Source organism: Pogona vitticeps, chromosome 5, assembly GCF_051106095.1.
Source record: "Pogona vitticeps strain Pit_001003342236 chromosome 5, PviZW2.1, whole genome shotgun sequence".
Taxonomy (NCBI): domain Eukaryota; kingdom Metazoa; phylum Chordata; class Lepidosauria; order Squamata; family Agamidae; genus Pogona; species Pogona vitticeps.
Window position 1 is genome coordinate 66,451,919 of NC_135787.1, and position 18,141 is coordinate 66,470,059.

Sequence of the window (18,141 nt, forward strand, 5' to 3'; positions counted from 1 at the left end):
CTCCTTTAAGTAAAGGATACACAAGGGGACAATGGACTTTCTTCTTCCTTGTCTTAAAAGTCTGGTCGAGAACCTGATTGCAGCTGAATCTGTAGTGGAGTAGAGGAAGTTTTTAATTTGACAATACCTTGAAGCATTGTCTTCTTAAGCCACTTCACGATATAGAAAATTTGACAATGGAAGGAGCCATACGAGATAGGGTTGCTTCAGGTGAGTATTTCATTTGGATGAAAAGAGCATACCAAATGGTATGCCGGATCTTGACCCAACCTCTAGCAACCTTGTTTTGCGCAATCCAGCCCTCTCCAATTGCCACATGTATAATTATTAAATTATAAAAATATAGCATTACCAAAAGCATTTGACTGACCCCAGATTATTAAACCACCTTTGACTGGATTCAGCAAGGGTCTTCAAGACATCTCTGAGAAGCATACAAATAAAAATGAGTCTCAACTGCATTCTGAATTGGTACAATTGTAAAATTTGGAAATTTTCTGCACAGGAGAAGAGGTAAAAATTGGGACAAATTCAAAGGGGAGAGAGAGCAATACTGGAATCTCAGTTTTGAAGGAAAGAAGATGTCACTGGTGCAAAACGAAATCTCAGAATGACAAGATTCAGAGAACTGTCAAGAACAAGAAATATATTGTGATTTTTCATATCCCCAGACCACGTACATACATATGTAGCTTGCACAGTTCCACACACATGTGCTGCCTCACTTCCTTTTGAAACAGGAGCTCAGGACTGTCCTGACTTTGAAAGACTACTGCAGATATTAAACACAGTCCTGAAGGTGTGGCAGAAGATAACAGGCTGGAACGGTCAAAGTGCAAAGTGCCCAAGCCTCCCTCCAAGTAAGTCCATTCTGCAAAAGAAAGGTGTTGCTACTCCTAGAAGTCACAAGAGGCTGTGATTCACCTTTTAAGTAAGTCAGAGGGATCCTTCAGCATGTAATACCCAACAGTATTTGTTTTGCAAAACTAGAAGTGGATCCAGTTCCAGTTTTGCAAAATAATTTTTTTAATCCCAGGAAAAAATTGAATTCCAGACCTGCCAAAGTTGTGCAGCCTAGTATTAGGCAATGGGATAAGTAAGCAGTTGTTCACCCTCAAGCAATTTTTCTTTATACCAGGAGGGAAAAATAGTGGTGAGTGGCATAATTGAACAAATAAGCCTGCTTCATCTGGCTTCACGTACAAAGCTGATAGGGACAGAGAGCAATGGGGAGAGGTGTAGTGTGGCCACTATGGATTTAGCCATTTCTCAAAAAGACAAGTTTGTTTCAATTACTATTACACATTTAGGAACTCAAATTTTAGTAGTAAAGCATCTTTTTGTCGACACTCTGCAATTTCAAATTTCACATAGTACAGTTGCAAAATAAATCAATGCACACCACAGAATGGGACTCAACACTACACAATTTAGGAAAAATAATTGTTTCTCAAGACAATTTTGCATATGAAAATTGCTCATTTAATTTCAAAGCAGAAAAAAATCTCTACATGTAACAGTACAGAGCTTTAATTGCTTTCAAAAACAAACTGCTGTTTCAGCTAACAAAGTTATAATTTACTCTCCGATAGCAAAGCAAGCATGGGTTCTGCATGAAAGCACACTACATTAACTTCTTTTCGAGCAAACATTTCTTCTTTTCTCTGTGCAGCTTTGATTTGACAGGAAGGCAAACTCTACATTTCCACAACACAGACCTGCACGAAAACCTGTGAGCTGAAAAAGCACTGACTGAAATGTTTCAGGATTGCCAACGTTGCAGCCAGAAGCCTAAGGGACCTCTTCAAAAATAATAACCTTTTATATACCACATTTTAATGGTTCAAAGCAATTCATACACTTTATCTCTGCTGGACAGCATAGTGATTTAGGTATCTGACTGTGGAGCCAGAAGCTGGGAGTTTGATTCTCCACTGTTTTTCTTTGACAGGGGCTGGACTCAATGATCCATAGGGTTCCTTCCAGTTCTGCAGTTCTAAAATGATGGTGATGATCATCATCTTAAGAATCATAAGAACAACAAGATAAAGGTGGACTGGAATGATTATTTCTAGTAATTGTTGCCTGAACTTGGTTGACTAGAAGAAGCTTGGCTTGGCTAGGGGGGGCCCTGAGCAACTTCTCGAAAGATATGGGAGGGTTGTATTTTGGCACTGTATCAGACCTGCACATGAACCAACGTTGTAAAATTCTCTCATTACTGTCATGATCATATAAGTGTACAATACACTCCCACTGCACTGCTTTGACTGGTGTCAGACGATCATCAACATTTGCAATCCATTCCGAAGTAGGCAACTACTGACCCTGCTTTTAGAACCAAATGAGCAGAGAATTGCACAGAACTCAGCAGAATGTCCATTTTCTGGCTTAATCCTAAACTTATTGGCTTAATTTCACATCTATTTCAATTGGCTGGAATTAATCTCTCCATGATTTATAATACACACTACAGATGTTGGAACATGCCTATGAATTTATGATACCTGGTCAAGTTGAAATTATTTAAAACAGAAAATGTAAAAAAAGAGATAGAGAGAGAGGAAAGACTGTCATTTTGCTTTCCACTATGTGACATACACTGATTCATAAAAGCCTCAGAAGGTCCTTTATGGCTTTAATCCAGAAAACCATGAATGAGGTACAGCATTCCATTTCTTCTACTGAAGGAGAAGCACCCTGTCATGAGCATTTTCTTTTGAAAATGAAAAACAAATCCTGCACAAATCTTTCTACCATAGCAAAGAAGAAAAAATCTGTATTTTGATACTACGAGTATTTCATAGAATCATAGAACAATTAAGTTGGAAGGAGCCTATAAGGCCATTGAGTACAACCCCCTAGTCAATGCAGGAATACAAATCGAAGGGTATCTGCCAGGTGGTTGTCCAAATTTCTCTTGAATGCAACACTATGCCATGACTTTTCTGTTAACATTTGATTTAACGAGTTCAGCTGTGTCAAATGTAAAAATTCCTTTGGAAACCCCACTCATTTGTTTTTCACTGTTTGTTTCTTTGTTTGTTTTGACTTCACAGTCTTGCTTTTTTTTCTTCTTCAGTGACTGGAACTGGAGATTTCTAAGTATCACTCTGATGTAATTACAACTGTACAGATTACATACAGTCATATTTGGAGTTGCTTACTAATTAATAATTTGCAGTGGAATGGTTATATGCTTTTTACTGGATTAATTATATTTTTATATACATATTATCCAGACCTCAAAGATGCCTTTGAGATACAGCAATGCAAAAGAACAAAATATACCACTCATTGTTGGAAGGAAATGCAATTTTCATAGACTTGCTTCCCTTTGTTCCCTTTTATAAAGATGCACCACAACAAAAGAAAGCTCAAATCCAGCTTTGCCAATTTAAATTTGCCCTCATAGATATAATCTGCAGCCTGCTTAATCAACTAAGTTTTTGGGTGACTAATTACCAGCTAAATTTGGGGCCGTAATTATATCTATATTTCTTTACAAACAGTCTGCGTATCTTCATTACATCATTTCTTCTTTGTTCCCCATTAGTGTTTAGCGGTTACTGGATACCATCCAAATTATTAGTTCAGGTCATAAAGCTTTAAGTAATATTTAGAAGCAACTGTTGGAGAATATAAAGTAGCTTTACCTACAGGCATTATGAATATCTAGTTCCACTGCTCCTTGCAATGCCATTGAAATATCTTAAATTTGAACAAGCTCAGATGTAGCCACTATGGGTTATCTGGTTCAACACACTGAATGGGAAAATCCTCAGGAAGGGGCTGTGACTGTGAAGTTTCAATTTAGAAACAGAAAAGAGAGAGAGGGAGAAGGAGCTTCTATTGCCTTTGCAACATGTATTAAGCCCTTGCAACATTGATTTAGGTAACACAATTTCAATACCTGTGGGTAGTAGGAGCAAAGAGCAAATCTTTATAGCAATAGCTTGTATTTGTACCTGTCCTTGCATTTTACCTTTGGGTTTTGAAGGTTCTGTGTCCAGAACAACTATCGTTGACCAAGAGGAAGACTGTGAAAGATAAAGCTGCCTCAATATTTGCTGACATATCTATATTAGAGAGACTTGTTATTTTATCTTCTGCGAGTGATTCCTGCACTTGCACCTTGTTTGTATGGGTATAGAGTCAACCCTCGAGTTACGAACCGACCTAGTTACGAACTTTTCGAGTTAAGAACCACTCTGATGGGACAATATTCCCTCGACTTGCGAACCCGGCTTCGGGTTACGAACAGAAAAAAAAGGGAAGGAAAGAGGGCGGGAAATTCAAAACTCAGCCTTCCGGGCTTCCCACCCTTTTCCCCTGCCTTTCTCAGTTTGGAAGCTTCCCCAGCACCCCCTTGCGGGGGACCTCTGAAGCCGGCAATTGCGGTTGCGGGGTGCCCCCACCAGCCCTCCCATGGTGTTGGGCAAGCCTTCTGAGGCTTCCCCAGCACCATGGGAGGACTTGTGGGGGACCTCCAAAGCCGGCGATCGTGGTTGGGACAGCCCAATGGCATTTTCAGCAGTAGAGAAGCCTGGGAGAAATGGCAGCTTGGCTCCCTCCTTTCTTGCCCACCACGTGGCTGAGCTCAGTTCCTGGCCCAGCGGGAACGGGACTTAGCAGCCACCGCAGCATCTGGCTCTGCATTATGGTGGAACCCGGGAGACTCCGCCATTTGAATTTCCCACCATAGGCTGCTCAGTTCCGTTCACGCTGGGCCAGGACTGAGCTCAGCCCGGCATGAAGGGGACTCAGCAGCCACAGCTGCACCACCCGATGAAAAACCCTGAAAGGTCGCTGCTTCCAAGGGAGAAAGCCGTGCGGTGGGCAAGAAAGGAGGGAGCCGATCTGCCATTTCTCCCTGGCCACCCGGCTTCTCCATTGAGAAGAAAAAGAAAGAAAAGAAGAAAAGCCCTGCTTTTCACCCGATGAAAAGCCCTGAAAGGCTGCCGAGGGAGAAAGCCGTGCGGTGGGCAAGAAAGGAGGGAGCTGATCCCAAGCATGGGGGGGGGAAGAAAACCTGGATTGCCTTTCTCTCCTGCCCTGTGGCTTCTCCCGAAGGGCTGCTCCCAAGCAGTCCAGGCCCAGCAGCAGCGGCAGAGGTAAGGTGCTGCTTTTTCCTTTTTAAAATTCTTTTTCTCTTGCAGGGATTGTGCTGGTGGGGTTGTTTTTTGCAGGCCCAGGGACTTGCAGTGTTTGGTGCTTTTTATTTATTTGTATTTTTTTTTCCTTCTGCAGGAACGGATTAACGGGGTTTCAATGCATGCCTATGGGAAATGGGAAATAGATTTACAAACTTCTCAATTTACGAACACTGCTCCAGAAAGGATTAAGTTCGTAAATCGAGGGTTGACTGTATAGTTTTCATATTTTTAAAACAATCTATTTAAAAATCTAAAATAAAAATTTAAAGCTAAATATGACTTTAATTTTTTTATAGTATCTAATTTGGACTGAGTTCACATTACTGTTTGATTTAATTTTTCAAATGTCTGCAAATTTTATTGCTCTCAGTTTTCATTTTTTTAAAGTTGCACAGAACCATTAAAATGATATATAAACATAAGATTGTTTCTTTTTATTTAAAAAACATCAAAAAAATCATTTCTTAGAACTCTGAAATGATACACAAACATATTTCTATACCTTTCACAATGTAGACTGCACACGATACATAGTTTTTAAGAAGAAGTTAGGTCCAGAGCTTCATGAGAGTTACTTTTTAAAACAACAGTTTGCAGAATCTATCAGCCAGTACGACTCAGCCTGGGAGGCAGGGGATTCTGTGCTCACAAATTTATTTTTCCAAGCAGTGGAAAATTCCCAACAACTGTGATGAAAATCTCTCTCTAAACTGGATAAATAGACACCAGCATAGCAGGCAAGCTTACATTTTAATCTTAAATACCAAATTAAGCAAATTAGTAAGATGGAAGATACCCTAACATTATAGACAGAACCGTTAAAGTTTTACACAAGAAGGGATAACTACTCCCATCATCCTCTGGGAACATATTAATAGCCATTTGGGAACACAATGCATTGTTAGGATCAATAATAAGGATTCAATATCTCCCAAATGTGGTGCTGGAGGAGGCTCTTGAGAGTCCCCCGGACTGCAAAGAGAACAAACCTATCCATTTTGAAGGAAATCAACCCTGAGTGCTCACTGGAAGGACAGATCCTAAAGCTGAGGCTCCAATTCTTTGGCCACCTCATGAGAAGAGAAGACTCCTTGGAAAAGACCCTGATGTTGGGAAAGTGTGACGGCAAGAGAAGGGGACATCAGAAGACGAGATGGCTGGATAGTGTCATCGAAGCTATCAACATGAGTTTGACCCAACTCCGGGAGGCAGTGGAAGACAGGAGGGCCTGGTGTGCTCTGGTCCATGGGGTCATGAAGAGTCAGACACAACTTAACAACCAAAGAACAACATCTTCCAAATATCATTTTGCATAATTCCTTTCACCAAGTTTCTGGCAGAATGCTTGATGAGATAGATTGCTCTTCTAATCTAGCAGGGCAATTACAGTGATGCCTCGCAAGACAATGTAAATTTGTCCCGCGAAAATCGCTGTCTTGTGAAAACATTGTCTTGTGAAATGCAGTTCCCTACTGGAATGAATTGAAATCCATTTAATGCGTTCCAATGGGAAAAAAATCACTGTCTTGCGAAAATCGCCCATAGAGAAACCGTTTTGTGAAGCACTGACCCAGCTGTCAAAATCACTGTCTTGCGAAAAACTGTTCCTAAAACACCGTTTTGCGAAGCATGGACTCAGCTGTCAAAATTGTCATCTCGCGAAAAATGGTCCCCCCCCCAAAAAAAAAAACACCGGCTTGCGAAGCATGGACCAAAACATTGTCTAGCGAAAATCGCCCATAGGGAAAACCGTTTTGTGAAGCGCTGTAGCGATTGCAAAAACCCATCGTCTTGCGAATTAACCGTTTTGCGAGGTAATCGCCTAGCGAGGCACCACTGTAGTATTTTCTTATACAAATGCATTGTGTTTTTTCATGAGGTATCATCTTATTGGTTGTTCCAATGGAGTTGGCAAAACATACCATGTGAAAGTTCCACCAAACATACACTAATTTATACTACATTCTTGATTCAAGACCCTCCTGCAACCTTCAAGTTACTTCTTAGATACATCTGGGTGTGAGAGTAGATGTTTGGGGAAAAATTTTGAGATACCATCATTCATGCAATTGTTGTAATTATTGTTCGCCTTATCATTTAAGAAATGTTTGGAATGAGAATAGCCCTCTAAGGAATAAAACGCCCCTTTCTATGGACACCCTAGCAATCTAGAAAAGTATCAAGGAAAAGGTAGGCATTCATTTCGCCTTCCCATTTCAGCTTCTGGCAGCTTCTTCCAAGCTGATCTTGAGTGTCCTTCAATTATCTGAGATGGATTATCTGTGGATGCAATAGGAATCAAAAAATAAGGCCCCCAACATCTTTTGTGAGTGTTCAAGAAGCAGAAACATACAGAAGGAGATGCTTTTCCATTAAGGCAAATACTTCATTGAAATAATCCAATATATACTGTATTGTTCTGTACCTGTATCCTGGTTCAACTAGAGTGATTCAATGAGTTTCATATACCCTGGAAAGCAAAAAGCAAAACAAAGCTTTGACTACCCATTGTTTATGTGCGATCTCAAGAGCCTCTCACATAGGTGGATACAGAGAAGATAGTACACTCCAATTACATTAAGCAGCATGGGGCCACATTCTTCTATCAGACACTTAATTTCATCTCCTCTCTTTCTCTAAAAGAATCCTAGTCAAGTCTAGAAAATAAAAATTGGATGGATTGTTGAAATGAATTTTGAACAATACAATAAAGAAGAGGAATTCTCAGGGTGCCAAACCTAGTTACATTATGAAGCACTGCAAGATGAATGCACTAACAAAAATTGTTAAGTTTTAAACAATTTCTTCAGAATATTCTTTGTCACTCAGAACTGAACAATGCTACATAGTCATGAAGGGTCAATTCTTGAGTACTTCAGGCTTTAAATGGAAGCATCCATAAGACATGAACATAAAGATGTATGCAATTCTAAAGTTTCAGCTCACAGAGGTGTACAAATGCTTCACAATCAAAAGGGAGAAAAAATCAATGCTCATTGTAAAATATAAATATCTGATGCAGGTGTGGGGAAAAGTATAAGAACACTGTTCACAATACTTGAGCCAGAATCAACACTTCAATGATTTTCTATTCTATCCTGCTTCAGGGCAGGGTGCTGGAAAGTTTTTTTTTTTTAAAAGCTAGGATTGAGAGCAAAATGTGCGTATTCTATAATCTAATAAAGTGATCCGAGCTTGTTGGGTCAATCATACATACAGGCAGGGTGGATAAAATCAAAGATTTTTTAAAAAATATATCAAATTGATGTAAATCATGATTTAAATTTTTTAAAATTTAAAATAATCAAAAATCTGATTTAAAAAATTTAATCATATTCATCCTGCACATAAGGGCAAATATCCAGCAGTACTGGAATTCTACCATCTCTAATTTTACAGTAGTTTTTATGCACTGTTCCCCAAGGCAGTATCTATCCGTTTCCAAAAGGGAAAAAACAACATCAACGAAGTCCTATAATCATTATCATTGTTGTCATCATCATTAGCATTATTATTTAGTTTTTCTGCACTTCTGTCACCTTCATAACTAAGACTTTTGCTCCGTTGTCACCTAACTGAGTGACTATATCTCTAGTTCTTGTAATTCTAAACAATCTCATCCAGAAGTCTCGGATCTGACACAGTCTGAACACACATTGAACCAAACAGTGTATAGTAGCATCACTCATTACTGCAAATTTCCCAGAGAATCTCACAATCTGGTTCATGGGATTGGTAGCCCAAGTACTGTGCTTTTTTTCCTTTCAGACTTGGCATTTGCACACATTGCAAAGCAGCTCTTTCTGTAGGAGCTAACTCACACTTTTCCATTTTCTACTTTGTGGGATTCTATGACATTTTACAGCCAAAAAAAAAATCCTTCTCATTTGTGATATTTTCTTTTCAACAATTACAATATTCCTCTGACCCTCATTATTCTGCTAAATTTCTGGTATAGCATTGTATTTAAGATCTCTTTGGTGCTAAACAGTCAAATTCCTGCTTCTCAAGTTTAAGATTTCTGACTTCAGCATGAGGCTATGTATCGCATCCCACTCTAAGGAATATGCATATGCAGTTTTACTTTCAATTTTTTACAGCTCAATCCACATATGTCTATTCAAAAGTAAACTCCACTGCCTTCAGTGGACTTACTTCTAGGTAAGTGTGTAAAGACATACTGTATACAGCTGAGCTCTCTTTACGGTGCTCTAATTTTTCCTTCCCCCCCCCTTTTTTTTTTGGCCAAATCATGTCCTATTTCCATCATACCACTTCAGGGATATCTTTTTCTGTGTGTTCCTCAGCTTTTGGCACTATTTGCTTAGAAGCTAACATTTATGACCAAGAAAGATTTAGCATAATCCAAAAGTGTTAATTCATAGAATTTAATATTAGCTAGATTCCACCACTCATTGCCAGAGTTTTGCTCTAACATATGCATCAAAATTGGATTATATTTGCACTGGCATATCTACAAAAAGATGACATTCCATCCTTTGGTAATACATCAGTCAGACATGACTGATTCTAATACACAAGGTTATAGTATAATACAAAATAAAATCTACCTATCCCAGACATATATATTTACTCAAGGAAATAATCATTTTCAGCTTGGCTTAGAGGCCATGTCAGTTTCACAGCAGGAATAAATGGAATTCTGATGTTGAGATTTATCCAAGATTCACAAACTTCAAGCCCCAGAGTTATATTTCAAAAGCTGATATAAACCCTATGCCTTCAGTGTTAGGCACAAAAGATATTTTCTTCTGTCCACTCAAGCCCACTTTTAAATATCAGCCAAGCCTCCCATCACGTTGGGCAACTTTCTTTAAAAGACATAGAATTCAGGCAGTTACAACGTAAGGTTAAGTGCAAGCCTTCAAGAGCAGGGCAGTAAGAGTTTTGCATTTTACTGATGTGAGTCTTTTGACTGAAGCTCCTTCATAAAAGAGGTACTTTAGTCAGCTAGGCAGAATTATCCATTTATTACCCTCTTTTGCTGTGTCTAAAAAGACTGGGTCCACAACAACAACACTAATAGTGAGAAGTAATAAGACTTTATCTACCTCAAATGCCACACTGAAGTCCATTCTATGGTTCTCAAGATGCTGGATTCAAAGAGATATAACCCTCTTCTACATTATACAGTAACAACATTTTGCCACAAAATACAGGTTTGTATACTAACATTCAAGAGGAGTGTCAGGACATAAAGAGACCATATTATACATGTTTGTGCAACAGATGGGGAAGAAAATATTGTGGCACCTTAAAAACTAACAGATTTAGACCTCATATCTAAGGAGATTGTTATTGATAAATGAAAGCTCACACAGAAACATATCTCTTAGGCTTTAAAGCAGTGATTCCCCAAGTGTGCACTGCAGTGCCTTGGCCTGCCGTCAAACCCACACAGGGACGCCGCTGAGTCACCTCCCACCTCCTCCCACCACCAACATGACAACCTGGCTCTGCCATCTCCCTCTGGCCCAGCTGGCGCCAAGATATTTTGAAGGACGTCTCCTTATTTCCCTTTCCCAGCACCCAAAGCAAAGCAAAGGGAGGGCCTGGCAGTCAGATGGGTTTCTGTGGAACGGGTGAAAGAAGGGATTGGGGAGGACAGAGGTGGCCTATGCCAGCCAAATCTTCTATATGTTTCCCTGGGAGCTCAGATGCACTGGCTGGCAACTTTAATGGCATCTTTGCAAGATAGAGAGGAGAAAAGAGGTGACAGCATTCAGTTTACAGACTAAGCAGGAGCTGCTGTTGCATGAAGAGAAGCAAGCACCTCACATCTGAGGCCCGCTACTCTCCCCTAAGTCCACCTGGGCCAGTTTGGCCGAGTGTGCCTTCCAGGACCCTTGGGAGGCTCCCCCCACCCTCTCACGGGGCCAGCGGGGGCAAAATTGCCAGCTTCCAGGACCTTTCTGAGGCTTGAAAAGAAAGGAAAGCCTCAGAAGGGTCTTGGAAGCTGGCAATTTCGCCCCCGCTGGCCCCGTGGGGGGTGGGGGGAGCCTCCAAAGGGTCCTGGAAGGCACTCTCCGACTCCTCCAAGGCTCCCCCCACCATCCCCCCGCTGGGGCCTGGTGGAGCGCTTTTACAGTATTTGCTCCATAAGATGCATAGACTCCCCCCCCACTTTTTGGGGTCAAAAAGTGTGTCTTATAGAGCGAAAAATACAGTATACTATTGGTGGTGAACATGTACATCACCCACACTGACAAAGTCCATCTCCCATCAGCCCCAGACAGTCTGGCCAATGGCACTGGGTGAAGGCAAATGTAGTCCACCAAGATGTGAAGGAGCACCGGCTCCCCGTAACTAAACCAGTCTTTTTGAATCCTCTTGTTACCATCAGAGCTCATCTACAGTACATTGCATAAAACTTGTATACTGTTAACAAATATAGATGCTATATTTTCATGAAGGTGCTTGAAAGTGCTAGCTGCCTTGGATCCTTTTAAAGAGAAAGGTGGGGTAAAATATTTTAAATAAATGAAATAAAATATTTAGAAATGCATTACCAAACTTTTCTCTAAAGATGGTTTGTATTCACATGTTCATTAGTTTTCTGCTTGCAGCTATTGAAGAGTCAATTCACAGTGAGCATTCCAGGCACCTGTGACACTGGTACTGCCTCCTGATGCTCACACAATGCAAGGCTGAAACTAGTGTCAGCAAAGTCAACATGAGACAAGCATTGCTTTTTAAATTTTTTAATACCATTGTGGGTGACAGGTTTTTTTGTTGTTGTTGTTTTTTGCTTTGCTCTTATTTGCTGCAGTGTAGAATCTGCTCATGAGGACCACAGCACAGTGCTGTTCAGTTATGACCTGTGCACTTTGTGTGTGTGTATCTTGAAACGTGTTTCCTTGTGGGCATTTTTCTGCTAGTCATTGTCCACCCCATGCCGCCCACAGATGGGTAAAATGAGGAGGAACAAGAGAAGAAAAGTGAAATGAGTGGGAGGGGGGAGGTGGAGCAGGTGAACAACAATACCAGGATGATTGACTTAAATTGACTACAAAAATACCAGAACAACTGGAGACACCAGTGTGAAGATGTACCTTAGCTTTTGACCAACCCACGATGCATGCACTACCTCTGCCCATATCTTCTGGACCTCCTTTCCTACAAAGACACTTGCACTTCCACATTTGCGCACATGCTTCGTAACTTCATGGACTACTAGGATCTGGAACTTTGGTCCATTTGCTACTCCTGCCTCAGGACACACCTTGGTCAACCTTCACTGATTTCCTAAGATATTTTCACCACGATATTAGCATTTATAAGTGTTCTTTCAGCATTCCGTATCTCCATAATCTTTATAGCAACATAATACACACATAACCTCACAATGATAGAAAACTCTTTTCATCCTATATTGTCTTATTCCTGTACTAGTTCCCTTCACCACAGCGGGTTTTTTTTATAGTACTACCAATTAAAATGCCGTATCTATATTTCTCCCTAATTTCATGGCAAAGCATGAAACCAATTTTAAAACAGGTTTTACAAGGCCACACACTTCTGCCGTGACCAAAGAATCCAAATCACTGCAATGAGATTTACTCATCAGAATGCTAATACCAAAGCAAACAATCTGGATTTTCCACACGACTGCTCAGGAAGTGCTGCATAAGTTCTTGCAGAAGAGTTTGGCTGAAAACATCAATTAAGGTACTGATCTGTCTTAGGTAAGCTAGGCTGCCAACTACAGACATCTGGGATGGGAACAAACTTTCAGACAATCTAATTACAGGAGTGTTCTTGGGCACTGTATTTCATTTATTTTGAATGACAAAAAAAGTTGGTCATCAACTTTTGTAAACTTTTTCCAAAATGGAGCTCCTTACTCCTAATACAGTAAAATTCAACATTATTCATATACATAAACCACTATAGTTTAGCAAGTCCCTCACCTATCAAGCTTTTCAGTTTTCAGTGGCGTGTGCACTACATATTTTGAGCACCCTTGACTCAATTACCATGTAAGAACCACATTGCAGAAGCACTCAATATGTCAGATATACCATATTTAGGGGTAATGTGTGTAATGCTGCCTTTCAGAATATACTTACTAAATTGAAGGACCCAGACTGCCACCAAACCCTCAGGGGAAAAGTCTTTATCTTTCCATACATCTGTGCAACATCTGGGCCTGCATGGGCTTTGATGTGGAAACCTCAGGTTCAGATGTCCATTCAGTCTATGGAGTCCATTGAGAGAGTCTGTGCAAACCACATTTCTCAACCAAAACTGTTTTGCAGATTTGTTCCAAGGAAACAACCCGTTCTTAAGCTGCCTGGAGAAATGGGAGGGGGGGGGAATACCCAAAACACATACATACAGCATAAGGAGGGAACAGTGTGTTGTGCTTCTGGGATCGATCACACACACACATTCTTTTGTGAACATCACACTGAATGCATTGATTTGGGGAGTTAGGCCAACTAAATCTATGCATGAAGCTGGGAGCAAAGCCAGAATAATGCATTGAATGTATGTGTGCAGCAGCAGAAGTGTTATGTGTGTTACATGCCATCAATGGAGTTCCAATTTACAGCAGTCCTGTGAATTAATTTACAGCACTGCTCAGATGTTGCAAGCTAAGGACTGTCATTTCTTTTATTAAGGCAATCCATTTCAAATGAGTGTTTCTCCTCCTGTCAGCTTTGCTACCCATTCAACATTTGCATTTATTCACAGTGGCTAAAATCCTGTAGTAAGCCACAACTAGTTAGGCCCAATCAATGGAACTTATAAGGAGCTGACTCACCAAATCCCCACTGATTCAATAAGCTTACTCTATTTGTATATTGCTACTGGATTTCCACCATTAAGTGGGAATACCATAGTCTAAATCAGGGATGTCCAACCTTTCCCCTTCCCTGGGCCACATTAGAAGATGAAAATTTGATTTGGCTGCATATACATTTGGTTTGGGCCGCATGGGGGGGCAGCCCTAGCTGTCCTCCGCAGCCCCGCTCCAAGCGCGCTTACCGGCAGCTGCGATCTCAGACAGCAAAGGCTGCCAGCTTTGACTCCGGCGGCTTTATGGGGCCGGGAGGGGGTCCACCTATTGACGGGGATGGTGCAATGTAGTCACGCAGCCCCCCTGTCCCCTCCCCTCCCACTCCTTCCTTCCTTCCTTCTCTCCCCCTCTACTGTTGTGACATGCCCTGGCCACATTCTGGCCGCAAGCGCCGGCAGTGTAACTTGAAACTTTGGAATTTCTTTTAAAATAAAAAATTGCACTGGGACGCATTACGAGCTGACCTGGGCCGCATGCGGCCCTCGGGCCTCGGGTTGGACAAGCCTGGTCTAAATGTTCTTAAGCTTGGTCTCTAGTGACACATCTCTTAAGGTGCTATTCTAATTCCTTCAACATCTCAATCTCTTTGCTTTCTTAATTATAGTCTGTTTTGTTAAATGAATGATGCGAGGTAAAGAAAATCTTAAGCAATTTTGACCTTCACTGTTTCTACTAAAGTTAGGTTATTTTTCTCCCTTCTTAATGTTCAGCTATAATCCTTCTTAGCCTTCATCAGACTATTGCTATTTTCTGCCAGTAATGCAATGTCATCTTCATATCTTAAATTACTTATATTTTCCCTCCAATTTTTGATCCTTCTTCATCTGAATCTACTCTAGCTTTCCATATAAAATCTTCTCCAAAGAGACTGAACACATAAGGAGAAAAAATACTCCCTTGTCTGACTTCTTTAACTGGCTAGGTAGCTCAGTGGTTTAGGTATCCGGCTGCAGAGCCAGAGGTTGGGCGATTCCCATTTTGCCTCCTGTGAGAAGAACCAGCTTGTATAGTCATGGGCAAACTGCACAGTTCCAGGATGCCCCCAGAAGAAGTTATTATCTACCTTGAAAGGGGTTACCATAAGTCAGAACCAACCTGACGGCACACATACATACTGACACCTATGCAAACTGAAAACCAAACCTGGCCAATATGTTACGCCATACGAAAATTTCAGCCTATTACATTTGGGATCCAAGTACAGCTGAGTCCTAGATACAGTGAATAACTTTCAACCTCAATCCATTTCACAACCTTCCAAAACATGCAACTAATCAATCCAGTAAAAGTATGCCCAGAACTTTTCAAATGGATTTTGAAAGATAGCACACCTACAATGTTTGTGACCCATCTCTCCCTTACATTTCCCTATGATAAAAAGCAAACTGTGACATACAGTGGTGCCTCGCTTGACGATGTTAATTCGTTACAGCAGAATCGCTGTAGAGCGAAAACATCATCAAACAAAATGAAAAAAGCCATTAAAACGCGTTGAAAACCGTTCAATGTGTTCCAATGGACTGAATACCTGCTCGGCCAGCGAAGATCCTCCATACGGCGGCCATTTTCAGTGCCTGTAAAGCAAGGAATCCGTCCTAGAAATGGGGGGGGGCATTTTCTTCAGCCAGTGGCCATTTTGAAACCTGACGATAAGCTGTTTGCTGATCATCGTAAAGCGAAAATCGGTTCCCGAAGCAGGGAACCAATCATCGCTAAGCGAAATTCCCCTATTTAAACCATAGTTTTGCGATCGCAAAAGTGATTGCAAAAACATCAATGTAATGCAGATACGTCCTAGAGGGGGGTAATCGTCCAGCGGGGCACAATTGTAATATTATTCATGGCATAATTTCACACAACTTGCATATAACAGTTAATAAATTAGTTCAGACAAAAGAACTGAACAATATAGTGGTGCCTCACATAGCAACGATAATCCGTTCCGAAAAAAAGTCACTATGCGGATTCGTTGCTATGCGGGGCAAAAAAGCCCATAGGAACGCATTAAAACATGTTTAATGCGTTCCTATGGGCCAAAAACTCACCGTTCTGTGAAAATTTTCCATGTGGCCGCCATTTTCGCTGCCCGGTAAGCAAGGAAAGGGCGCGAAAACACTGCGGGCGGCCATTTTCTTTTCCTGGCGGCCATTTTGGAACCGCCGATCAGCTGTTTAAAAAACATCGTTATGCGATAATCAGTAAGCGAAACGCTTACTGATCATCGCAAAGCAATGTTTTCCCCTCTAAAACAAATATGCGGCTTCGTCGTTAAACGAAGCGCTCGTTATGCGGGGCACCACTGTATGTCACATTTTTCTTTTGCTAGATGATACCACAAATATTCACAGTGGCAACAGCCATACAGGACTTGGAAAATCCAACTAATTTTCTGTCATTTTTAAAATGATAATACGGTAAAAGCATTGCTAGAGCACAAGTCTTACATGTAAAATATCTTAAGTTCAGTCCATAACATCAATGAGATTCCTACTGGTGTTCACATAAGATTTATGTGATTTGCTTCATTTAAGTGACAAAATAGTAGGGAGCATCTCAGTTGTACACCGAATCATGTGCTCTGCTGTAAAACCAAGACCCACCCTTAGTTTAGCTAATTAACAAATTAACAAAAGCAAATCTTAAGCAAACACCAATAGGATTCTAATTGATCAGATACACAGGATCAAGTCAATGGACCTTGTAACTCAGTATAGTCAGCATTGGCAGCGGTTCTCCAAGGTTTCAGACAATAAACTCTATTATCCATGTAAGCCTAGGTAATAGAGGTTATTGTTTTAAACCATGAAGAATATTCATTTATTTATTTATTTTATTTATATCCCGCCTATCTAGTCGATAGACCACTCTAGGCGGCTTACAACGAGGGATGCAACAATAAAAACAACAAAATTACATAAAAGAACTTTCAACAATTGGGTTAAACATTAGGAAAGAAAAGAGGAGGGGATCAGGAATTAACTACTGTAGGGGGGAAGGCCTGCCGAAACATCAATGTTTTTAATTGCTTTTTGAAAATACCCAGCGAGGGGGCCGCGCGAATATCAGGGGGAAGGTTGTTCCAGAGGCGAGGAGCCACCGCCGAGAAGGCCCGATTTCTTGTCTTTTCCGTCCGGGCCTCCCTCGGCGTTAGGCTCCTCAGCCTCACCTCCTGGCTCGCGCGAGTGACACGGGTAAATCTTGGTGGTAGAAGGCGTTCCACCAAGTATCGAGGCCTTAAACCGTTTAGGGCTTTGTACGTAAGCATCAACACTTTGAAGTCGATGCGGAATTGGATGGGCAGCCAATGCAATGCGGCCAGAGTGGGTGAAATGTGTTGGAATTTTTTCACCCCACTAAGGAGTCTGGCCGCCGCATTCTGCAGCACCTGAAGTTTCCGCAGCAGCCTCAAAGGCAGCCCCATGTAGAGAGCATTACAGTAGTTTAATCTTGAGATTACGAGCGCATGCACCAAAGTGGTGAGCGCCCTGACATCGAGATAGGGCTGCAGCTGGGCTACCCGCCTAAGATGGTAGAAGGCGGTTCGGACCACCGACACCACCTGGGATTCCATAGTGAGTGCTGGGTCGAGATGGATCCCCAAGCTGCGGACCCCATCCTTAGCAGGAAGGGTCACCCCCCCGAAAGAGAGGGAGTTTCCCAAGCTCCCGACTGTGGGGGCGCCCACCCTTAGTACCTCCGTCTTGTCCTGGTTCAGCCTCAGCCCGTTCTCCTGCATCCATTGCAGTACGGTCCCCAGGCAGCGCTGGAGGGACAGAACGGCATCTCCTGAAGAAGGTGGGAATGAGATGTAGAGCTGAGTATCATCAGCGTACTGATGACACCGAGCTCCACACCCCCGATGACCCCACCCAGCGGCCTCATATAGATGTTAAACAGCATTGGGGAGATGATCAACCCCTGTGGAACCCCACAATTGAGATTCCACGGGGCCGAGACGCTCTCCCCAAGCTGCACTCTCTGGGGACGGTCCTCCAAGAAGGAGCGGGGCCAGGCCAGTGCAAGGCCCCCAATTCCCAACTCAGAGAGCCTCCCCAGGAGGATACCATGGTCTATGGTATCAAAGGCCGCTGAGATGTCAAGGAGGACCAACAGGGACACGTTGCCCCTGTCTGCCTCTCTCAGTAGGTCATCACACAGGGC

General features: G+C 41.8%; 1 protein-coding gene across 2 annotated transcripts in view; it reads right to left on the reverse strand.

Annotated features, from left to right (window-relative positions):
• TUSC3 (tumor suppressor candidate 3) overlaps nucleotides 1-18,141 on the reverse strand; it is a 192,982-nt gene that overhangs the window by 147,913 nt on the left and 26,928 nt on the right. Inside the window, exon 2 of one of the 2 annotated variants that reach the window (XM_073001315.2) lies at nucleotides 7,582-7,626. The exons of the other annotated variant lie outside the window; for it this stretch is intronic. The gene's annotated coding sequence lies outside the window, so the exon portion shown is untranslated. The remainder of the gene's footprint in view (nucleotides 1-7,581; nucleotides 7,627-18,141) is intronic. 2 annotated transcript variants of the gene reach the window in all.